The sequence below is a fragment of the Pongo pygmaeus genome, chromosome 23 (genome assembly GCF_028885625.2).
Source record: "Pongo pygmaeus isolate AG05252 chromosome 23, NHGRI_mPonPyg2-v2.0_pri, whole genome shotgun sequence".
NCBI classification, from domain to species: domain Eukaryota; kingdom Metazoa; phylum Chordata; class Mammalia; order Primates; family Hominidae; genus Pongo; species Pongo pygmaeus.
The window spans coordinates 7632051-7657697 of record NC_085931.1 but is presented as its reverse complement, the minus strand read 5'-3'; positions in this window follow the sequence as shown (position 1 = coordinate 7657697).

Below are 25647 nucleotides of genomic sequence, written 5' to 3'. Positions count from 1 at the left end.
GGAATGGAATGGAGTGAAATGAACTGGAGTAGAATGGAATGGAGTGGAGTGGAAGGGAATGGAGTGGAATGAAAAGGAATGGAATGGTGTGGTGTGGAATGGATTGGAATGGAATGGAGTGGAACGGAATGCAGTGGAGTGGAGTGAACTGGAATGGATTGAAGCAGAAAGAAATGAAGTGGACTGGAGTGGAAAGGAGTGGAGTGGAATGGAATAGAGTGGAGTGGAGTTGAGTGGAATGGATTGGAGTGGAGTGGAGTGGAGTGAAATGGAATTGAATGGAATGGAATGAAGAAATGTGTGCTTAGATTTTTCCACTGCTCTGCAGCTTGTGTGACAGATGGAGATCCTGTTGAAAGAAAGGAGTGGAATAGAAGGGATTGGAAAAGCATGGCAAAAAATGGATAGGAGTGGAGTGGAGTGGAGTGCAGTGGAATAAAATGGAATGGATTGGAATGGAATAGAAAGGAATGGAATAGAATGGAATGGTGAAAAGAAATGTGACCTGAGATTCTGCCACTTCACACAATCCTGGGTGAAAGAGGGAGATCCTGTAAAAAGTACGGAATGGAATGGAATGTAGTGGAATTGATTGAAATGGAGTGGAGTGGAGTGGAGTGGAAAAGAGTGGAATGGAATAGAATGGAGTGGAGTGGAACAGAATGGACAGGAGTGGAGTGTAATGGAATGGAGTGGAATGGAGTGGAGTGGAGTGGAGTGGAATGGAATTGACTGGAGTGGAAAAGAATGAAGTGGAGTGGAATGGAATGTAATGGAGTGAAGGGTAGTGGGGTGCAGTGGAATGGAGCGGAGTGGAGGGGAATGGAATCGAGTGGAGTGGAGTGGAATTGATTGGCGTGGAGTGGAAAAGAGTGGAGTGAAATGGAATGGAATGAGATGGAATGGAAAGGAGTGGAGTGGACTGGAATGGAGTGGAGAAGACTGAAATGGATTGGAATGGAGTTCAATGGAATGGAGTGGAGTGGAAAGGAATGGAATGGAGTCTAGTGGAATGGAATGGAGTGCAGTGGAATGGAGTGGAGTTGAATGGGGTGGAGTGGAATGGAATGGAGTGCAATGGAATGGAGTGGAATGAAGTGGAGTGGAGTGGATTGGAGTGGAGTGCAGTGGAATGGAATGTAACAGAGTGGAATGGCACGGAACTGAGTGGAATGGAGTGGAATGGAATGAAGTGGAATGGAATGCAGTACAGTGGAATGGAATGGAGTGAAATGGATAGGAATAGAATGGAATGAATTGGGGTGGATTGGAGTGGAGGGAATTGGAGTGAACAGTAATGGAGTCGAATGGAATGGGATGGAGTGGAATGGAATGGAGTGTAGTGTAGTGGAGTGCAATAGAATGGAATAGAATGGGATGGAATGGAATGCAATGGAATGGTGAAAATAAATGAGAGCTGAGACTGTTTCATTGCATTCCAGCATTTGTGACAGAGTGAGATCCTGTGGAAAGAAAGTAATGAACAGCAATAGAGAGGAATGCAATGAAATGGAGTAGAATCGAATGAAGTGGAGTGGAATGGAGTGGAGTTGAGTGCAATGGAATGGAATGAAGTGGAGAGGAGTGGAGTGGAGTGGAGTAGAATTGAGTGGAGTGGAGTGGAAAAGAGTGGAGTGAAATGGAATGGAATCAGATGGAATAGAAAGGAGTGGAGTGGAGTGGACTGGAATGGAGTGGAGTGGAGTGCAGTGAAATGGATTGGAATGGAGTTCAGTGGAATGGAGTGGTGTGGAAAGGAATGGAATGGAATCTAGTGGAATGGAATGGAGTGGAGTGGAATGGAGTGACGTTGAGTGGGGTTGAGAAGAATGGAATGCAGTGCAATGGAATGGAGTGGAGTGGAGTGGATTGGAGTAGAGTTCAGTGGAATGGAATAGAACGGAGTGGAATAGAGTGGAATGGAATGGAAAGGAGTGGAATAGTGTGGAATGGAATGGAGTGGAATGGATTGCAATAGAGTGGAATGGAATGGAGTGGAATGGATAGGAATGGAATGGAATGAATTGGAGTGGATAGGATTGGAGTGAACTGGAAGAAAGTAGAATGGAGTCGAATGGAATGGGATGGAGTGGAATGGAATGGAGTGGAGTGTAGTGGAGTGAAATAGAATGGAATGGAATGGGATTGAATGGAATACAATGGAATGGTGAAAAGAAATGTGAGCTGAGACTGTATCACTGCACTCAAGCATTTGTGACACAGTGGGATCCTGTGGAAAGAAAGTAATGAACTGGAATGGAGTGGAATGCAATGGAATGGAGTAGAATCAAATGGAGTGGAGTGGAATGGAGTGGAGTTGAGTGCAATAGAATGGAGTGGAGTGGAATGGAGTGGAGTGGAATGGATTGGAGTGGAGTCGAATGGAGAGGATTGGAGTGGAATGGAATGGAGTGGAGTGGAATGGAGTGGACTTGAGTGGAATGGGAAGGAGTGGAGTGGATTGGAGTGGAGTGGCATGGAATGGAGTGGAATGGAGTGGAGGGGAAAGGAATGGAGTGGAGTGGAATGGAATGGAGTGGAGTAGAATGGATTGGAGTGGAGTGGAATGGAATGGAGATGAGTATAATGGGATGGAATAGAATGGAATGGAATGGAGTGGAATGGAATGGAGAGGAGTGGAATGGCATGGAATGGAATGGAATGGAGTGGAATGGAATGGAGTGGAGTGGAATGGAATGGAGTGGAGTGGAATGGAATGGAGTGGAGTGGAGTACAGTGGAGTGGAGGTGAGTGGAATGTAGTGGAAAGGAATCGAATGTAATGGAATATAGTGCAGTGGAGTAGAGTGGAGTGGAATGGAGTGGAATGGAACAGAATAGAAAGGAACAGAACGGAATGGAATGGAATGGAGAAATGTGTTTTGCTACTGTGCCACCGCGCTACAGCCCTGTGACAGAGGGAGATACTGGGGAAAGAAACGAGTGGAATGGAATGCAAAGGAATGGAATGGAATGGATTGGTGTGGAGTGGAGTGGGATTGAGTGGAATGGAATGGAATGGAATAGAATAGAATGGAATTGAATAGAGTGGAGTGGAAAGGAATGGTGTGGAGTGGAATGGAATGGAATGGAGTGTAGTGGAATGGAATGTAGTGGAGTGGAAATGAGTGGAGTGGAGTGGAATGGAGTAGAGTGGAGTGGAATGCAGTAGAGTGGATTGCAGTGGAGTGAAGAGGAATGGAGTGGAGTAGATAGGAGTGGAGTGGATTGGAATGGAGTGTAGTGGAGTGGAAATTAATGGAAAGGAGTGGAATGGAATGCAATGGATTGGAATGGAATGGAATGGAATGGTATGGAGTGGAATGGAATGGAATGGAATGCAATGGAATGGAATGGAATGGAATGGAATGGAATGCAATGGAATGCAATGGAATGGAATGAAAAGGAATGGAATGTAATGGAATTGAATGGAATAACGAAATGTGATCTGAGATTGTGAAACTGAACTCCAGGCTTGATTACAGAGTGAGATGTTCCCGAATTTAAGGAATGGAATGAAATTCAGCGGAGTGGAATGGAATGGAATGGAATGGAGTGGACTGGAGTGGAGTGGAGTGAAGTGGGGTGGAGTGGAAAGGAGAGGAATGGAATCAGATGGAATGGAGTGGAATGAAGTGGAGTGGAGTGGGGTAGAGTGGAGTGAGGAAGAATGGAGTGGAATGGAAGGGGTTGGAGTGGAACGGAGTGGAGTAGAGTGCAGTGGAGTGGAGAGGAGTGGAATGGAGGAGAATGGAATCGGATGTAATGGAATTTAGTGCAGTGGAATGCAGTGGAACATAATGGAATGGAATGGATAGAATGCAACATAACGAAAAGGAATGGAGTAATATGTGCTGAGATTGTGCCACTGCACTACAGCTTGTATGACACTGGGTGATCTGTCAAAAGAAAGGAGTGGATGGGAATGGAATGGAATGGAATGGAATGGAATGGAACGTATTAGAGGGGATCAGAGTGGAATCAATTGGAATGGAATGGAATGGAATGGAATGGAATGGAATGGAAAGGGATGGGATGGGATGGAATGGGATGGGATGGAATGGAATGGAATGGAATGGATTGGAATGGAATGGAGCAGACTAGAGAGAAGCAGAATGGAATGGACCGGAATGGAACAGAATAGAACGGAATGGAATGTGAGCTGAGATTGTGCCACTGCACTACAGGCTTGGTGACAGGCTGAGATACTCTCGAAAGAAAGGCATGGAATGGAATGAAGTGGAAAGGAATGGAATAGAATGGAGTGGACTGGAGTGGAGTGGAGTGAAGTGGAGTGGAGTGGAGTGAAGTGGAGTGGAGTGGAATAGACAGGAATGCAATGGGAAGGAATGGAATTGAATGAAGTGGAGTGGAGTGGGGTGGAGTCAAGTGCAGTGGAATGGAGTGGAATGGAATGGGATGGAGTGGAATGGAGTGGAGTTGAGTGCAGTGGAGTGGAAAGGAGTGGAATGGAGTGGAAGAGAATCGGATTTAATGGAATGTAGTGGAGTGGAGTAGAGTTGAACGGAGTGGAATGGAAGGGAATGGATTGGAATAGAAAGGAATGGCATGGAATGGAATGGAATGGAATGCAATGGAATGCAATGGAACAGAATGCAATGGAATGCAATGAAACAGAATGAAATGCAATGAAAAGTTGACATGTAATGTGACTGAAATTGGGCCACTACACTCCAGCCTGAGTTTCATAGTGATAACCTATCGAAAGAAAGAAATGGAATGTAATGGAGTGAAATGGAGTAGAATGGAATGGAATGGAGTGGAGTGGAGTGGAGTGGAGTGGAGAAGAGTGGAGTGGAATGGAGTCGAATCGATTGGAATGGAGTGGAATAGAATGGAGTGGAATGGAGGGGAGTGAAATAGAATGGAATGGAATGGGATGGAACGGAATGCAATGGAATGGGGAAAAGAAATGTGGGCTGAGATTGTGCCACTGCCCTCCAAAATTTGTGACAGAGTGAGATCCTGTGGAAAGAAAGGAATGGAATGGAATGGAGTGGAATGGAACGGAATGGAGTGGAGTGGAATGGAGTGGAGTGCAGTGGAACGGAGTGGAGTGGAGTGGAGTGGAATGTATTGGAATGGAAAGTAGTGGAATGGAGGGGAATGGAATGGAATGGAGTGGAGTGGAAGGGAATGGAGCGGATTGGAATGGAATGGAATGGAATGGAGTAGAGTGGAATGAAATGGAGAGAAGTGAAATGGAATGGAACAGAATGGAATGCAGTGGAGGGGAATGGAATTGAGTGGAGTGGAGTGGAGTGTCATGTAGTGGAGTGCAGTGGAATGCAGTGGACTGGAAAGCATTGGAGAGGAGTGGATTTGAGTGGAGTGGAGTGGAGTGGAATGGAATGGAGTGGAATGGAATGGAGTGGAGTGGAGTGGAATGGAATGGAATGCAGTGGAAAGAAGCAGAATGAAATGGAGTGTAGTGGAAGGGAATGGAGTGGAATGGATTGGATTGAAATGGAATGGAGTGGAGTGGAATGGAATGGAATGGAATGGAATGGAATGGAGTGGAGTGGAATGGAATGGAGTGGAGTGGATTTGAATGCCGTGGAGAGGAATGGAATGGAGTGAAGTGGAGTGGAGTGGATTGGACCAGAGTGGAATGGAGTGGAATCAAATAGAGTGCAGTGGAATGGAATGGAGTGGAATGGACTGGAATGGAATTGAATGGAGTGGAGAGGAGTGGAATGGAATGGAGTGGAGTGGAGCGGAATGGAATGGAATGGAGTGGAGTGGAGTGGAATGGAATGGAGTGGAGTGGAAAGGAATGGAATGGAGTGGAGTGGAATGGAATGGAATGAAATGGACTGGAATGGAATGGAGTGGAGTGGAGGGGAATGGAATGGAGAAGAATGAAATGGAATGGAATGCAGTGCAATGGAATCGGTTGGAGTGGAGTGGAATGAAATGGAATGGAGTGGAGTGGAATGGAATGGAGTGGAATGGAGTTTAATGGAATGGAGTAGAATGGAATGGAGTGGAGTGGAATGGAATGAAGTGGAGTGTTATAGAGTGGAGTGGAGTGGAAAGGAGTGCAGTGGAGTGGAATGGAGTAGAGTGGAGTGGAAAGGAGTGGAGTGCATTGGAGTGGAGTGGAGAGGAATGGAGTGGAGTGGAAAGGAGTGGAGTGGATTGGAATGAAGTGGAATGGAGTGGAATGTAATGGAAAGGAGTGGAATGGAATGCAATGGATTGGAATGGAATGGAATGGAATGCAATGCAATGGAATGCAATGGAATGGATTGAAAAGGAATGGAATGGAATTGAATTGAATGGAATAACGAAATGTGAGCTGAGCCTGTGCCACTGAACTCCAGACTGGGCTAAAGAGTGAGATATTCTCGAATGTAAGGAATGGAATGAAATTCTGTGGAATGGAATGGAATGGAATGGAGTGGACTGGACTGGAGTGAAGTGAAGTGGGGTGGAGTGGAAAGCAGAGGGATGGAATGGAGTGGAATGAAGTGGAGTGGAGTGGGTTGGAGTGGAGTGCGGAAGAATGGAGTGGAATGGAAGGGGATAGAATGGAAGTAGAGTACAGTGGAGTGGAGAGGAGTGGAATAGAGAAGAATGGTATCAGATGTAATGGAATGTAGTGGAGTGGAGTGGAATGGTACGGAACGGAATGGAATAGAATGCAACATAATGGAACGGAATGAAGAATCATGTGCTGATTGTGCCACTGCTCTACAGCGTCTATGACAGAGGGTGACCTCTTGAAAGAAAGGAGTGGAAGGGAATGAAATGGAATGGAATGGAATGGAATGTATTAGAGGGGATGAGAGTGGAATCGAGTGGAATGGAACGGAATGGATTGGAATGGGATGGAATGGATTGGAATTTAATGGAGCAGATTAGAGAGAAGCGGAATGGAATGGAACGGAACGGTACAGAATGGAACGGAATGGAATGTGAACTGAGATTGTGCCACTGCGCTACAGTCTTGATGACAGAGTGAGATACTCTCGAAAGAAAGGAATGGAATGGAATAGAATGGAGTGGACTGGAGTGGAGTGGAGTGAAGTGGAGTGGAGTGGAATAGAGAGGAATGGAATGGGAAGGAATGGAATCGAGTGAATTGGAGTGGAGTGGGGTGGAGTCGAGTGCAGTGGAATGGAGTGGAATGGAATGGGATGGAGTGGAATGGAGTGGAGTTGAGTGCAGTGGAGAGGAGAGAAGTGGACTGGAGTGGAATAGAATTGAACTTAATGGAACGTAGTGGAGTGAAGTGGAGTGGAGTGAAACGGAGAGGAATGGAATGGAATGGATTGGAATGGAAAGTAATGGCATGGAATGGAATGGAATGCAATGGAATGCAATGGAACAGAATGCAATGCAATGAAAAGTTGACATGTAATGTGACCTGAAATTGGACCACTGCACTCCAGCCTGAGTTTCACAGTGATAACCTGTCGAAAGAAAGGAATGTAATGCAACGGTGTGGAATGGAATAGAATGGAATGGAATGGAGTGGAGTGGAGTGGAGTGGAATGGAGTCGATTTGGACTGGAAAGGAGTGGAATGGAATGGAGTGGAGTGGAGTGGAGTGAAATAGAATGTAATGGAATGGGATGGAATGGAATGCAACGGAATGGGGAAAATAAATGTGGGCTGAGATTGTGCCACTGCACCTCCGAAATTCTGACAGAGTGAGATCTTGTGGAAAGAGAGGAATGTAATGTAATGCAGTGGAATGGAAAGGAATGGAGTGGAGTGGAGTGGACTGGAGTGGAGTGCAGTGGAATGAAGTGGAGTGGAGTGGACTGGAGTGAAGAGGAGTGGAGTGGAATGTATTGGAATGGAAAGGAGTGTAGTGGAGTGGAATGGAATGGAGCGAAGTGGAAGGGAATGGAGTGGATTGGAACGGAATGGAGCGGAATGGAGTGTAGTGGAATGAAATGGAGAGGAGTGGAACGGAATGGAATGGAATGGAATGCATTGGAGATGAACGGAATTGTGTGGAGTGGAGTGCAGTGGAATGGAGTGGACTGGAAAGGATTGGAGAGGAGTGGAGTGGAGTGGAGTGGAGTTGAGTTGAGTGGAATGGAATGGAGTGGAAAGGAATAGAGAGGACTGGAGTGGAATGGAAAGGAATGGAGTGGAAAGGAGTGGAATGGAAAGGAGTGGAGTGGAAGGGAATGGAGTGGAATGGATTGGATTGAAATGGAATGGAGTGGAGTGGAGTGGAATGGAATGGAGTGGAGTGGAATGGATTGGAATGCCATGGAGTGGAATGGAAATGAGTGAAGTGGAGTGGAGTGGAATGGAGTGGAATCGAATGGAGTGCAGTGGATTGGAATGGAGTGGAATGGACTGGACAGGAATGGAATGGAATGGAGTGGAGAGGAGTGGAATGGCATGGAATGGAGTGGAGTGGAGTGGAATGGAATGGAGTAGAGTGGAATGGATTGGAATGCCATGGAGTGGAATGGAAAGGAGTGAAGTGGAGTGGACTGGACTGGAGTGGAAAGGAATGGAATCGAATGGAGTGCAGTGGAATGGAATGGAGTGGAATAGACTGGAATGGAATGGAATGGAGTGGAGTGGCATGGAATGGAATGGAGTGGAGTGGAGTGGAATGGAATGGAGTGGAGTGGAATTCAATGGAGTGGAATGGAATGAACTTGAAGGGAATGGAGTGGAGAGAAATAGAATGGAATGGAATGTGATGGAATGGATTGCAATAGAATGGTGAGTACAAATGTGGGCTGAGACTGTGCCACTGCACTCCAGCCTTTGTGACAGACTGAGGCCCTGTGGAAAGAAAGGAATGTAATGGAATGGAGTGGAATGGAATGAAATGGAGTGGAGTGGAATGGATTGGAATGGAGTGGAGTGGAGTGGATTGTGGTGCAGTGGAATGGAGTGCAGTGGAATGGAGTGTAGTGGAGTGGAATGGAATGGAGTGGAGTGGAATAGAATGGAGCAGATTGGAATGGAAAGGAGTGAAATTTAGTGGAGTGGAATGAAATGGTGAGGAGTGGAATGGAATGGAATGGAATGGAGTGGAATGGAATGGAATGGAATGGAGAGGAGTGGAATGGAATTGAGCGGAGTGGAGTGGATTGGAATGGAGTGGAGTGAAGTGGAATGAAGTGGATTGAAAAGGAGTGGAGTAGATTGGAGTGGAGTGGAGTTGAGTGGAGTGGAATAGAATGGAGTTTAATGGAATGGAGAGGAATGAAGTTGAGTGGAATGGAGTCGAGTGGAGTGGAGTGGAATGGAATGGAATGGAGTGGAGTGGAAGGGGTGGAGTAGAATGGAAAGGAGTGGAATGGATTGGTATGGAATGAAATGGAGTGGAGTGGAGTTGAATGGAATGGAGTGGAGTGGAATGGAATTGAGTGGAGTGGAATGGAACGGAGTTTAGAGAATGTAATGCAATGGAGTGGAGTGAAATGCAGTGGAGTGCAATGGAATGGAGTGGAGTGGAGTGGAGTGGACTGAAGTGGAATGGAGTGGAGTGGGCTGAAGTGGAGTGGAATGGAATGGAAAGGAGTGGAATGGAGTGGAATGTAATGGAGTGGAGTGGAATGGAATGGAGTGGAATAGACTGCAATGGAATGGAATGGAATTGAGTGGAGGAAATGGAAAGGAATGCAATGGAAGGGAATGGAATGGAGTGGATTGTAACGGAATGGAATGGGGCTTTATGGAAAGGAGTGGAGTGGAGTGAAATGGAATGCAGTGTAGTGGAAGGGAATGGAGTGGAATGGACTGGAATGGAATCGAATGGAGAGGAGTGGAGTGCAATGGAATGCAGTGGAGTGGAAAGGAATGGAATGGAGTGGAGTGGAGTGGAATGGAACGGAGTGGAGTGGAAGGGAATGGAGTGGAGTGGAGTGGAATGGAATGGAATGCAGTGGAGTTGAAAGGAATTGAATGGAGTGGAGTGGAGTGGAATTGAACGGAGTGGAGTGGAATGGAAAGGAGTGGAGTGGAATGAAATGGAGTGGAGTGGAGTGGAATGGAATGAAATGGAATGAAGTGAAGTGGAGTGGAATGGAGTCGAGTGGAGTGGAATGGTGTGGAGTTGGGTGGAGTGTAGTGGATTAGAATGGAATGGAATGGAATGGAATGGAACGGAATGGAATGGAATGGAATGAAGAAATGTGTGCTTCCATTTTGACACTGCTTTTCAGCCTTTGTGACAGAGGAAGATCCTGTTGAAAGAAAGGAGTCGAATGGAAGGGATTAAAATGGAATGGCATGGAATGGATGAGTGTGGAGTGGATTGGAATTGAGTGGAGTGGTTTGCAGTGGAATGGAATCGAATAGAATGGAATGGAATGGAATGGTGAAATGAAATGTAAGCTGAGATTTTGCCACTGCACACCAGGATTGGTTACAGAGTGAGATCCTTTCCAAAGAAAGGAATGGAACGCAATGGAGTGGAATGGACTGAAATGGAAAGGAGTGGAGTGGAGTGCAAAGGAGTGGAGTTGCATGGTTTGGACTGCAGTGGAATGAAATGGACTGGAGTGGAGTGGAATGGAAAGGTGTAGAATGGAGTGGAGTGAAGTGGAGTTGAATGGAATGGAAGGGAGTGGAGTGGAATGGAGTGGAGTGGAATGGAATGGAGTGGAATGGAGTGGAGTGGAATGGAATGGAATGGAATGGAGTGGAGTGGAATGGAATTAAGTGGAGTAGAGTGGAATGGAGTGGAGTGGAGTGGAATGGAAAGGCGTGCAGTAGAATGGAATGGAGTGGAAAGTAATGGAGTGGAGAGGAATGGAATGGAATGGAGTGGAATGGAATTCAATGGATTGGAACGGAATGGAATGGAGTGGAATGGAATGGAGTGGAGTGAAATAGAATGGAATGGAATGGGATGGAATGGATTGATATGGAATGGTGAAAAGAAATGTGGGATGAGATTGTGCCACTGCACTGCTGCCTTTGTGCCACTGCACTGCTGCCTTTGTGCCAGAATGAGATCCTGTGCAAAGAAAGGAATGGAATGGAATGGGGTGGAATGGAATGGAAAGGATTGGAGAGGAGTGGAGTGGAGTGGGAAGGAAGGGAGTAGAGTAGAATGGAATGGAGCCGACTGGATTGGAATGGAATGGAGTGAAATGGAAAAGACTGGAATGGATTGGAATGGATTGGAATGGAATGGAATTGAGTGGAGTGGAGTGGAATGGAATTGAGCGGAGTGTAATGGAATGGAGTGTAGTGGAATGGAATGGAGTGGAGTGGAGTGAAATGCAGGGGAGTGGAATGGAATGGAGTGAAGTGGAGTGGAGTGGATTGGACTGAAGTAGAATGGAGTGGAGTGGGCTGGAGTGGAGCGGAATGGAATGGAATGGAGTGGAATGGAGTGGAATGGAATGGAGTGGACTGGAATGGAATGGAGTGGAATGGAATGGAGTGGAATGGACTGGAATGGAATGGAATGGAGTGCAGTGGAGGGAATGGAATGGAGGGCAGTGGAAAGGAATGGAATGAAGTGGAGTGGAATGGAATGGAATGGAGCTTTATGCAAAGGAGTGGAGTAGAGTGGAATGGAATGGAGCATAGTGAAATGGAATGGAGTGCAGTGGAGTGGACTAGAATGAAATGGAGTGGAATTGAATGGAGTGAAGCGGAAGTGAGTTTAGTGGAGTGGAGAGGAGTGAAGTTGAATGGAATGGAATGTAATGGAATGCAATGGAATGAAGAAATGTTTGCTGATATTGTGCCACTGCTCTACAGCCTGTGTGACAGAGGGAGATGATGTAGAAAGAATGGAGTGGAATGGAAGGGATTTGGAATGGAATGGCATGGAATGGACTTGGGTGGAATGGAATTCAGTGGATTGGAGTGGAGTGCAGTGCAATGGAATGGAATGGAATGGTATGGTGAAATGGAATGTGAACTGAGATTGTGCCAGTGCACACCAGCATGGGTGACAGAGTGAGACCACGTCTAAAGAAAGGAATGGGATGGAATGGAGTGGAATGGATTGAAATGGAGTGGACTGGAGTGCAGTGGCGTGCAAAGAAGTGGAGTTGCATGGAATGGAGTGGAGTGGAATGGAATGGACTGCAGTGCAGTGGAATGGAACGGAATGGAATGGAGTGGAGTAGAATGGAGTCGAGTGTAGTGGAATGGAATGGAATGAAGAGGAGTGGATTGGAATGCTGTGGAGTGGAATGGAATGGAGTTACGCAGAGCGGAGTGGATTGGACAAGAATGGCATGTAGTGGAGTGGAGAGGAGTGGAGTGCAATGGAATGGAATGGAGTGGAATGAAATGGAGTTGAGTGGAATGGAAAGGAATGCAATGGAGTAGAGTGGAATGGAATTGAGTGGAGTGGAGTGGAGTGGAGTGGAATGGAGTGGAGCAGAGTGCCATGGAGTGGAGTGGAGTGGAAAAGAACAGAGTGGAATAGAATGGATTAGAATGTAGTAGATTGGAGTGGAGAGGAATGGAATGAAATGGAATGGAGTGGAGTGGAATAGAGTGGAGTGGAGTGGACTGCAATGGAATGGAGTGGAGTGGAGTGGACTGGAATGTAGTGGAGTGGAATGGAATGGAGTTAAGTGGAGTGGAGTGCATTGGACTGGAGCGGTATGTAGTGGAGTGGATTGGACTGGAGAGGGTGGAGTGCAATGCAATGGAATGGAGTGTAATGGAGTGTTGAGGAATGGAGTGGAGTTGAGTGGAATGGAATTGAGTGGAGTGAAGTGGTGTGGAATGGAGTGGAATAGAGTGGAGTGGAGTGGAGTGGAGTAGAGTGGAGTGCAAAGGAGTGGCGTGGAATGGAATAGAGTGGAGTGGAATGGAGTGGAGTGGAGTGGAGTGGAATGGAGTGGAGTGCAATGGAATGGAGTGGAATGGACTGAAATGGAGTGGAGTGGAATGGAATGGAGTGCAGAGGAATTGAGTGGAATGGAGACGAATTGAATGGATTGGTGAGGAATGGAATGGAGTGGAGTGGAATGGAGTGGAGTGGAGTGGAATGGAATGGAATGGAATGGAATGGAGTGGAGAGGAGTGGAATGGAGTGGAGTGGAGAAGAGTGCAGTGGATTGCAATGGTATGGAGTGTAGTCGAATGGAATGGAGTGGAGAGGAATGTAATCGAGTGGAGTGGAATGGAGAGTAGTGGATTGGAAATGAGTGGAATTGAATGGAGCAGAGTGGAATGGAATACAATGGAGTGGAATGGAGTGGAGTAGAGTGGAATGGAGTGGAATGGGGTGTAGGGGAGTGGAATGGAGTGGAATGGGGTGTAGGGGAGTGGAATGGAATGAAGTGGAGTGGAATGGAATGGAATGGAATGGAATGCAATGGAGTGGAGTGGAGTGGAGTGGAGATGAGTGGAGTGGAATAAAATGGAATGGATTCGAATGGAGTGGAATGGAATAGAGTGGAGTGGAATGGAATGGAGTGGAGTGGAGTAGAGGGGAATGGAGTGAAGTGGAATGGAGTGGAATGCAGTGGAGTGGAATGGAATGGAATGGAGGGAAGAGGAATTTAATGGAATGGAATGGAATAGAATGGAATGGAATGGAATTGACTGGATTGAAGTACAGTGGAGTGGATTAGAGTGGAGTGGAGTTTAATGGAGTGGAATGGAGCGGAGTGGAAAGGAATGGAATAGAGTGAAGTGAAGTGTAATGGGATGGAATGGAACGGTATGGTTTGTTGTGTGGTGGAGTGGAAAGGAATGGAGTGGAGTGGAATGGAATGGAGTGGAATGGAGTGCAATGGAGTTCAGTGGAATGGACTGGAGTGGACTGGAATGGAGTGGAGTGGAGTGGAGTGGAATGGATTGGAGTGAAGTGGAAGGAAATGGAATGGAGTCGAATTGAAAGAAGAAATGTGTGCTGAGATTGTGCTACCACGCTTACACCTGTGTGACAGAATGAGATCCTGTAGAAAGAAAAGAGTGGAATGGAAAAGATTGGAATGGAATGGAATGGAACAGATTGGAGAGGAGTGGAGTGGAATTGAATGGAGTGGAGAGGAGTGCAGTGGAATGAAATGGAATGGAATGGAATGGTGAAATGAAATGTGAGCTGAGATTGTGCCACTGCACACCAGGATGGGTGACAGAGAGAGATCCTGTCAAAAGAAAGGAATGGAATGGAATGGAGTGGCATGGAATGGAATGGAGTGACATGGAATGAAATGGAGTGGAGTAAGGTGGAGTGGAAAGGAGTGGAGTGGAATTGACTTTAGAGGAGTGAGAAGGAATGGACTGGAAAGTAGTGGAATGGAATGGAGTGGAATGGAGTGGAGTGGAGTGGAGTGTAGTGGAATGAAATGGAGTGCAGTGGAATGCAATGGAGTGGAGGGGAATTTAATGGAATGCGATGCAATGGAAAAGAGTGGAGTGGATTGGAATGGAGTGGAGAAGAGGGAGTGAAATTGAATGAAGTGGAGTGGAGTGGAATGGAATGGAGTGGGACGGAGTGGAGTGGAGTGGACTGGAATGGAATGGAAAAGAGTGGAATGGAATGGAGTGGAATGGAATGAAATGGAGTGGAGTGGAATGGAATGTAGTGGAGTGGCATGGAGTGGAGTTGAGTGTAATGGAATTGAGTAGTGAGGAATGGAATGGAGTGGAAAAGAGTGTAGTGGAGTGGAGTGGAATGGAGTGGAGTGGAGTGGAGTGGAATGGAGTGGAGTGAGTGGAATGGAGTGGAGTGGAGTAGAGTGGAGTGGAGTGGAGTGGAATGAAGTGGAAAGGATCTGAATGGAGTGGAATAATGAAATATGAGCTTTAATTGTGCCACTGCACTCCAGGCTGGGTGACAGAGTGAGATAGTCTAGAAAGAAAGGTTTGGAATGCAATGCAGTGGAATGCAATGAAACGGAGTGGACTGGAGTGGAGTGGAGTGAAGTGCAGTGGAGTGGAATGGAGAGGAATGGAATGCTATGGAATTGGATGGCCTGAAATGGAATGAAGTGGAGTGGAGTGGGTTGGAGTGGCATGCAGTGGAATGGAGCAGAATGTAATGGGATAGAGTGGAATGGAGTGGAGTGGAGTGCAGTGGAGTGGAGAGGAGTTGAATGTAGATAAATGGAATCGGATGTTATGGAATGGAGTGAGTGGAGTGGAGTGGAGTGGAACGCAGAGGAACAGAATGGAATGGAAAAGAATTGAATGGAATTGACCGAAACGAAATGGAGAAATCTGCATTGGGATTTTGCCACAGAGCTACAGCCTGTGTGACAGAAGGAGATCCTGTCGAAAGAAACGAGTGGAAAGGAATGGAATGGATTGTAGTGGAACGAAGTGGAATTCAGTGGAATGAAATGGAATGGAAATGAATGGAATGCAGCGGATGGAGCAGAGTGGAGTGGAGTGGAATGGAACGGAATGGAATGTGAGATGAGATTGTGCCACTGCACTCCAGGCTGGGTGACAGAGTGAGATACTCTCGAAAGAAAGGAATGGAATGGAATGCAGTGAAATGGAATGCATTGGAGTGGAGTGGAGTGTATTGGAATGGAATGTAGTGGAGTGGAATGGAGTGGAGTGGAATGGAATGGAGTGGTATAGAATGGAAAGGAGTGGAATGAAATGGAGTGGATTGGAATGGAATGCATTGGAATGGAATGGAATGAAGTGGAATGGAGTGGAATGGAATAGCATGGAGTGGAGTGGAGTGGAATGGAATTTAGTGGAATGGAGTGGAGAGGAGTGGAATGGATTAGATTGGATTGGAATGGATTGGATTGGATTGGAATGGAAAGGAGTGGAGTGGAATGTAGTGGAGTGAAATGGAATGGAGTGGAGTGGAATGGAGTGGAGTGGAATGGAATGGAGTGGAGTGGAGTGCAATGGAATGGATTGGAATGGAGAGGACTGGAGTGTCATGGAGTGGAGTGGAGTGGACTTGAGTGGAATTGAGTGGAGTGGAACGAAATGGAATGGAATGGAAGGAAGAAATTTGTGCTGAGATTGTGCCACTGCACTTCAGCCTGTGTGACAGAGGGAGATCTTGTCAAAGAAAGGAGTGTAATGGGAAAGACTGGAAAGGTACGGGATGGAATGGATTGGAGTGGAGTAGAGTGGAATTGAGTGGAGTGGAGAGGAGTGCATTGGAATGGAATGAAATGGAATGGTGAAATGAAATGTGAGCTGAGATTGTATAACTCCACACCAGCATGTGTGACAGAGTGAGATCCTGTCAAAAGAAAGTAATGGAATGGAATGGAGTGGAATGGAATAAAATGGAGTGGAATGTACTGAAGAGGAATGGAGGGGAGTGGAATGGAGTGGATTGGAATGGAAAGGAATGGAGTGGCATGGAATGGAAAGGAGTAGAGTGGAATGGAATGGAGTGGAGTGGTATGCAGTGGAGTGGAAACGACTGGAGTGGAGTGGAATGAAATGGGGTGGAGTGGAATTGAATGGAGTGGAGTGGAATGGTATGGAAAAGAGTGGGGTGGGGCGGATTGGAGTGGAGTGGTGTGGAGTGGAAAGCAGTGGAGCAGAATAGAACGCAGTGGAGTGGCATGGAGTGGAGTGGAATGGAAAGGAGTGGAGTGGAATGGAGTGGAGAAGAATAAAGGGAAGTTGAGTGGAATGGGACGGGGTCAAGAGGAATGGTGTGGAATGGAGTGGAATTGAGTGGAGTGGAGTAGAGTGGACTGGAAAGGAATGGAGTGAAATGGAATGGAATGGAGTGGAATGGAGTGGAGTGGAACGGATTGGAGTGGAATGGAATGGAGTGGAGTGGATTGGAATGCAGTAGAATGGAATGGAGTGGATTGGAATGGAATAGAGTGGACTGTAATGAAGTGGAGTGGAGTGGAATGGAAGTGGAGTGGATTGGAATGGAATATGATGGAATGGAATGGAATGGAGTGCAGTGGAATGGAGTGGAAACGAGTGGAATGGAATAGAATGGAGTGGAATGGAATAGAATGGAGTGGAATGGAGTTGAGAGGAGTGCAGTGGAATGGAGCTGTATGGAATGGAGTGGAGTAGAATGGAATGGATTGTAGTGGAATGGAGCGGAGTGGAACAGAGTGGATTGGAGTGGAATGGAGTGGAGTGGAATGGAATGGAGTGGAGGGGCATGGAATGGAGTTGAGTGTAACGTAATGGAGTGGAGTGGAATGCTATGGAATGGAAGGGAATGGAGTGGAGTGGAGTGGAATGGAATGGAGTTGAATAAAATGTAGTGAAATTTATTGGAATGGAATGGAGTGGAGTGGAATGGAATGGAGTGGAGTGGAATGGAGTGGGGTGCAGTGGAATTGAGTGGAATCGAAAGGACTGGATTGGAATGGAGTGGAGAGGAATGGAATGGAATAGAATGGAGTGGAATGGAGTATAGTGGAATGGAAAAGAATGGAACAGAATGGAACAGAGTGGAGTGAAGTGGAGAGGAGTGGATTGGAATGGAGTGGAGTAGATTGGAGTGGAATGGATTGGAGTGGAATGGAATGGAGTTAAGTGGAATGGAGTGGAGTGGAGTGCAGTCTAATGGAGTGGAGTTGAGTGGAATGGAATGGAGTGGAGTGGAAAGGAGTGGACAGCAGTGAAATGGATTGGAGTGGAAGGCAGTGTAATGGAATGGAACAGAGTGGTGTGGAATGGAATGGAGTGGAGTGGAAAGGAATGTAGCGGAGTGGAATGGAATGGACAGGAGTGGAATGGAGTGGAGTGGAGTGGAGTGGAATGGAATGGATTGGAATGGAATGGAATAGAGTGGATACAAATGGAATGGAGTGGAGGGGAATGGAAAGGAGTAGAGGGTAATGGAGTGGAGCATAGTGGAATTAAGTGTAATGGAATGGAGTGCAGTGGAATGGATTGGAGTGGAGTGGAACGGAATAGAATATAGTGGAAGGGAGTGGAGTGAAGTGGAGTGGAATGGTAGGGAATGGAGTGGAATGGAGAGGAGTGGAGTTTGGTGCAGTGGATTGGAGGGGAAGGGAATGGAGTGAAGTGTTTTGGAATGGAGTGGAGCGGAGTGGAATGGAATGCAGTGGAGTGGAATGGAGTGGAGTGCAGTGGAATTGAGTGGAATTGAATGGAGTGGATTGGAATGGAATGAAGTGGAGTGGAATGGAATAGAATGGAGTAGAATGGAGTGAAGTGAAGTGGAGTTGAATGGAGTGGAGTGCAATGGAATAGAATGGAGTGGAATGGAGTGGAGTGGAATTGAATGGAGTGGAGTGGAGTTGAGTGGAGTGGAGTGGAAGGGAATGGAGTGGAGTGAAGTGGAGTGGAATGCAGTGGAGTGGAGTGGAAGAGAATGTAGTGGAATGTAGTGGAGTGGAATGGAATGGAATGGAATGGAGTGGAGTGGAGGGCAGAGGAGTGAAATGGAGTGGAGTGTGGTGGAATGGAGTGGACTGGAATGGAATGGAGTGGAGTGTAATGAAGAGGAGCAGAGTGGAATTGACTGGAATCGAATGGAGTGGAGTGGAGTGGAATGGAATAGAATAGAGTGGAATGGAGTGGAGTGGAATGGAGTGGAGAAGAACAAAGGGAAGTTGAGTGGAATGGGATGGGGTCAAGAGGAATGGTGTGCAATGGAGTGGAATTGAGTGGAGTGGGGTAGAGTGGACTGGAAAGGAGTGGAGTGAAATGGAATGGAATGGAGTGGAATGGAGTGGAGTGGAACGGATTGGAGTGGAATGGAATGGAGTGGAGTGGAATGGAATGCAGTAGAATGGAATGGAGTGGATTGGAATGGAATGGAGTGGAGTGTAATGAAGTGGAGTGGAGTGGAATGGAAGTGGAGTGGAGTGGAGTGGAATGGAATGGATTGGAATGGAATGGAGTGTAGTGGAATGGAGTGGAGTGTAGTGGAATGGAAGGGAGTGTAGTGGAATGGAGTGGAGTGTAAAGGAGTGGAGTGGAGTGCAGAGGAATGGAATGGAGTGGAGTGGAATGGAAAATTATGGAATGGAATGGAATGGAATGGAGTGGAGTGGAATGGAGTGGAGCAGAGTGGAATTGGGTGGAATTGAATGGAGTGGAGTGGAATGGAGTGGATTCGAGTGGAATGGAATAGAATGGAGTGGAATGGAGTTGAGTGGAGTGCAGTGGAATGGAACTGTGTGGAATGGAGTGGAGTAGAATGGAATGGATTGTAGTGGTATGGAGTGAAGTGGAACAGAGTGGATTGGAGTGGAATGGAATGGAATACAATGGAGTGCAGAAAAGTTGAGTGGAGTGGAACAGAATAAAATGAAATGGAGTGGAATGGAGTGGAATGTTATGGAGTAGAGTGGAATGAATTGTAGTGGAGCAGAATAGAGTGGAGTGGAGGAGATTTGAGTAGAGTGAAGTGCAGTGGAATGGAGTGTAGAGGAATGGAATTCTATGGAGTGGAAAGGAGTGGAGTGGAATGAAGTTAAATGGAATGGAGCAGAGTGGAGTGGAGTGGAGTGGAGCCGCATGGAATGGAGTGGAGTGGAGTGTAATGGAATGGATTGGATTGGAACGGAGTGAAATGGAATGGAATGGAACGGAGTGGAGTGGAGGGGAATGGAGCAGAGTTGAGTGGAATGGAATGGGGTGGAGTGAAAAGGAATGTATAGGAGGGGAATGGAGTGGAGTGGAGTGGAATGTAATGGAGTGGAATGGAATGGAGTAGAGTGGAGTGGAATGGAATGGAGTGGAGTGCAATGGAATGCAGTGGAGAGGAATGGAGTGGAGTGGAGTGGAATTGAGTGTAATGGAATGGAGTTGAGTGGAATGGAGTGGAGTGGAGTGCAATGAAATGAAATGGAGTGGAATGGAATGGAGTAGAATGGAGTGGAATGGAGTGGATTGGAAAGGGTTGGAGTTTAATGGAATGGAGTGGAGTGGAGTAGAGTGGAGTGGGAAGGAATGGACTGGAATGTAGTGGAGTAGTAGAGTGAAGCAGAGTGGAATGGAGAATATTGGTGCAAAAATTTGCAAAACCCCTAGCAAACTGAATTGAACAATACATAAATAGGTAATTCATAATGACTAAGTGGGATTTATTCCAGGGATGCAAGGATAGTTCAATATGCAAATCAATGAATGTGATAGATCACATAAAGAGAATGAAGGGGCCAGGAACAGTGGTTCACACCTGTAATCCCAGCAATTTGGGAAGCCGAGGTGGGTGGATCACCTGAGGTCAGGAGTTTGAAACCAGTCTAGCCAATGTGGCGAAGCTACGTCTCTACTAAAAATACAAAAATTAGCCAGGCATGGTGGTGAACACCTGTAATCCCAGCTACTCAGGAGGCTGAAGAAGGAGAATCACTTGAACCCGGGAGGCAGAGGCTGCATTGAGCTGAGATCATGCCATTACACTCCAGCCTGGGTGACAGAGGGAGACTACATCTCAAAAAAAAAAAAAAAGAAAAAAAAAACAAGGACAAAATCCATATAATCATTTCAATTATGCTAAAAAATTTTGATAAAATTTAATATTCTTTAATAATAAAAAGCCCTTTGAAAACTGGGTATGGAATGAACATACCTCAACATAATAAAGTCATATATGACCGACCCACAGCTAGTATCACACTAAGTGGAGAAAAACTAAAAGCCTTTTCTCTAAAATCTGGAAGATGACAAGAATGTCCACTTTTACCACTGTTATTCAACATAATGCTGAAAGTCCTATCTGGAGCAATCAGACAGGAGAAAGCAATAAAACGCATCCCAATTGGAAAAGAAGTCAAATTACCTTTTTTTTTTTTTTTTGCCAATGTTATAATGTTATATTGGAAAAGGCATAAATACTCCTCTGATAGGGTTTGAATGTGTGTTCCCTCCCAAATCTCATATTTAAATGTAATTCTCAATGATGGAGATGGGCCTGTTGAAAGGTGATTTAACCATTGGGGTAGATTACTATAAAAGGCTTGGCACCATCACATTTGGTGCTATCCTCATGATAGTGAGTGAGTTCCCATAAAATCTGGTTATTTAAAACTGTGTAACAACTCGCCCCTCTGTTTTTTGCTTCTGCTTTTTGCCCTGTGATGTGCAAGATTCTGCTTCAACTTCTGCCATGACTGTAAACTTCCAGAGACCTCCCCAGAAGCACATACCAGTACTATGTTTCCTCTACAGCCTGTAGAATCATAAGCCTCTTAAACCTACTTTGTAAAAAATAAATTATCCAGTCCTACTCTCATAGTGTTGCAAAAGCATATTCCAGTACTATGTTTTCTCAACAGCCTGTAGAATCATAAGCCACTTAAACCTACTTTGTAAAAAATTAATTATCCAGTCCCACTCTCATAGTGTTTCAAAAATAGCTTAATACAAAAATTGGCACCAAGGAATGGAAAATAGTTATAAGAATACCCCACAATGTGGAATCAGCTTTGTAATTGGGTAAACAGGCAGAAGTTGGAAGAATTTGTGGGATTCAGAAGACAGAAAAATGAGGGAAAGTTGAGATTTTCTTAGAGACTGGTTGAATGTCTGTGACCAAAATGCTGATAGTGATCTGGACAGTGAAGGCTGGGCTGAGAAGGTCTCAGATGAAAACTAGAAACTTATTGGGACTGAAACAAAGGTCATGCATGTTGTCTTAGCAAAGTGGTTGGCTGAATTTCTGTCATGCACTAGGGATATAAAAAAGTTTGAATTTGAAATTGATGACTTAGGGTTTCTGTTGGAAAAATGTCTAAGCAGCAAAGCATTTGCGATGTGACCTTGCTGCCTCTAAAAACCTATGCTTACATGTTCTAGCAAAAAAATAAAAATAAAATAAGTAGTAACTTATACTTACAAAAGAAGCATAGTGTAAAAGCTTGAAAATTTTGCAGCCTAGTCATGTGGCTGAAATATAAAAAGCTTTTATAAGAGAGGAACTCAAGCAGCATATGGGTCAACCACTTGTTAGAGATATTTGTATAACATAAAAAAAGCAAGTGTTGATAGCCAAGACAATGGGAAAGAGGAATTGAAGGCATTTTAGAAATCTGAAAGGCAGCAACCCATCACAGGCCCTGAGGCCTAAAACAAGAGAATAGTTTCTGGGATCAGGTCTAGGACTTGCTGCCTTGGGTAGTTTTGGAACAAGGCTCACTGCATCCTTGCCACTGCTTCAGCTCCAGGTGTAGCTCATATTGAACCAGTTGCAACTCCAGTCACTGCTTCAGAGGGTGCAAGCCATAACCTTGGTAGCGTCCATGTGGGGTTAGGCCTGTGTGTTTACCAAATGCGAGTAGTTGAGACTTGGGAGCCTCCACCTTTATTTCAAAGGATGTATGAAAAAGACAGGGTGTGCAGGCAGAAGCATGTTGCAGGCGTGGAGCCCTCATGGAGATCCTCTACTAAAACAATGGAGAAAAGAAACGTGGGGTGACAGTCCCCAGGAAGGCTCCCCACTGGGTCATGGCCTAGTAGATCTGTGAGGAGAGGATCTCTGTCCTCCAGACCTCAGACCCCAGAATGGTAGATCTAGCTACAGCCTGCACCTTGCACCTTGAAAAGCCAGAGGCATAGTATGCCAGCCCATGAGAGCAGCTCTGGGGGCTGAACCATGCAAAGTCACAAGGTAGAACCTTCCCAAGGCATTAGCATGCCCTGGAAATGGGACACAGAGTCAAAAATGATTATTTTGGAGCCTTACAATTCAATAACTGCCCTTCTGTGTTTCAGACTTTCATAGATCCTGTGACTGCTTTCTTTTGGCTGATTTCTTCCTTTTAGAATAGGAGTATTTACCCAGTGTCTCTGCCTCATTTGTATGTTGGAAGAACCTAATTTGTTTCTTTATGTTACAGGCTTATAGGAGGAAGAAATTAGCTTTGTCTTAGATGAGACTTTTGAATTTTGAGTTAAGGCTGAAATTAGTTAAGACTTTGGGGATTATTGGGAAGTCATGATTGTATTTTGAAATATGAGAAGGATTTGAGATTTGGAACGGCCAAGGGCAAAATGATACAGTTTGGATGTGTATTCCCAACAAAATCTTATATTGAAATATAATCCTCAATGTTGGAAGTGGGTCTAGAGGGGAGGTGATTGATTCATGAGGGCAAGATTTCCACAGACAGTTTGGCATCATTTCCTTTGGTGCCATTCCCACAATAGTAATTTTTTATCAGAGCTGGTTATCTATAAGTGTGTGTAACACTTCCCCCCTGCCCTCACACTTACCATGTGATGTGCAAGCACTGGATTTATTTTTCACCTTGTCAGTTGTCAGAGGCTTCCCCAGAAGCAGAAGCCAGTGCTATGCTTTCTGTACAGCCTGTAGTAACATGAACTAATTAAACCAATTTTCTTTATAAATTAACCAGTCACTGATTACTTTTTATAGCAATATGAGAATGGCCTAATACATCCACCAAAATCTATTAGAGGTAATAACATGAGTAAATTTGCAGAATACAAAATCAACACATACAAATCAGTAGGGTTTCTATATGCCAACAGTCAACAAACTGAAAAAGAATTCAAAAATGTAATACTAATTGCAGTAGCAACAAATAAAACAAAATATGTGGGAATTTACCAAAGAAATAAAAGTTCTCAACAATTAAGACTGTAAAACACTGATAAAAGAAATGAAAAAGGACCCAAAAATTGGAAAGATATTTTTATTTTCACAGATTGGAAGAATTAGTATTTTTTTAAAAATGTCCATACGATCCATAGCAATCTATACATTTCATTCCATCTCTATCAAAATAACAGGCCAGGGGCAGTGGCTCATGCCTGTAATCCCAGCACTTTGGGAGGCCGAAGTTGGTGGATCATGAGATCAGGAGCTCAAGACCAGCCTGGCCAACTTGGTGAAACCCCACCTCTACTAATAATACAAAAAATTAGCCAGGTATGATGGCGGGTGCCGGCAATCCCAGCTCTTCAGGAGGCTGAGGCAAAGAATTGCTTGGACCCAGGAGGTGGAGGTTGCATTGTGCCCAGATCACATCACTGCACTCCAGTCTAGGTGACAGAGCAAGATGCCACCAAAAAAAAAAAAAAAAAAAAAAAGAAGAAGACATTCCTCACAGATATAGAAAAAAAATTCTGAAATTTATATGGAAACATCACAAAACACCATAATAGTCAAAGCTATGCTGAGTATATAAAACAAAACTGGAGGAATTCCATTACCTGGTTTTAAATTATACTACTAAGTTGTAGTAATTAAAACATGACACTAGCATAAAAACAGACATAAAGACAGATGGAACGAAATAGAGACCTGAGAAACAAACTCATACAGCTAAATTAATTTTCAACAAAAGTGCCAAGAACATACAATAAAAAATAAGACAGTTTTTGTAATAAATATGGCTGGTAAAACTGGCATTCTGTGTGAGGGACAAACATTCAGACGCTCATAGCAGTGTTCTGGAATCCTATGTGAGGGACAAACATTCAGACCACAGCAGGAGTGTTCTGGAATCCCCTGTGAGGAACAAACATTCAGACCCTCGTAGCAGTGTTCTGGAATCTTATGTGACAAACGTTTGGAACCCAGCAGCAGTGTTCTGGAATCCTATGAGAGGGACAAACATTCAGACCCTCATAGCAGTGTTCTTGAATCCTATGGGAGGGGCAGCTAAATTAATTTTCAACAAAAGTGCCAAGAACATACAATAAAAAATGAGACAGCTTTTGTAATAAATAGGGCTGGGAAAACTGGCAAGCCATAGGCAGAAGAATAAAACTAGAACCCTATTTCTTGCCACTTACAAAAATCAAATTAAAATGAATTAAAGACTTAAACCTAACGCCTCAAACCATCAAACTTTTACAAGAAAACATTGGAGAAACTCTTTAGGGCATTGGTTTGGGCAAAAATTCCTTAAATAATGCCCCAGAAGCACAGACAACTAAAACAAACATGGACAAATCGGATTACAGAAAGTCAGAAAGCCTTTTTAAAGTGAAAGAAACAAGAAACAAAGTGAAGAGAAAATCCACAGAATGGGAGAAAATATTTGTAAATTATCCATCTGTAAAGCAATTAACAGCTACATGATATGGTTAGGATTTGTGTCCCCACCCAAATCTCATATTGAATTGTAATCCCCAGATGTTGAGGGAGAGGTTGGTAGAAGGTGATTGGATCATGGTGGTGGTTTCCCCCATGCTGTTCTTCTGATAATGAGTGATTTCTCATGAAATCTGATGGTTTTATAAGGGACTCTTCCGCCTTTGCGTCACATACATGCTCTCTCTCCTGCTGTCATGTAAGAGGTGCCTGCTTCCCCATCTGCCATTATTGGAAGTTTCCTGAGTCCTCCCCGGCCATGTGGAACTGTGAGTCAATTAAACCCATTTCCTTTATAAATTACCCAGTCTTGCCAGGTGCCATGGCTCATGCCTGTAATCTCACCACTTTGGGAGGCTGAGGAGGGTGGATCACGAGGTTAGGAGTTCAAGACCAGCCTGGTCAAGATGGTGAAACCCTGTCTCCACTAAAAATACAAAAATTAGCCAGGCATGGTGGCAGGTGCCAGTAATCCCAGCTATTCAGGAGCTGAGGCAGAGAATTGCTTGAATCAGAAGATGGAGGTTGCAGTGAGCCGAGATTACACCACTGCACTTCAGTCTGGGCAACAGATCAAGACTACATCTCAGTAAATAAATAGATAACACAGTCTCGGGTATTTTTTTATAGCAGTGCAGGAACAGACTAATACACTACAATATATTGAGTTCAAAAAATTCCATAGAAAAAAATAATAACTCAAATAAAGAG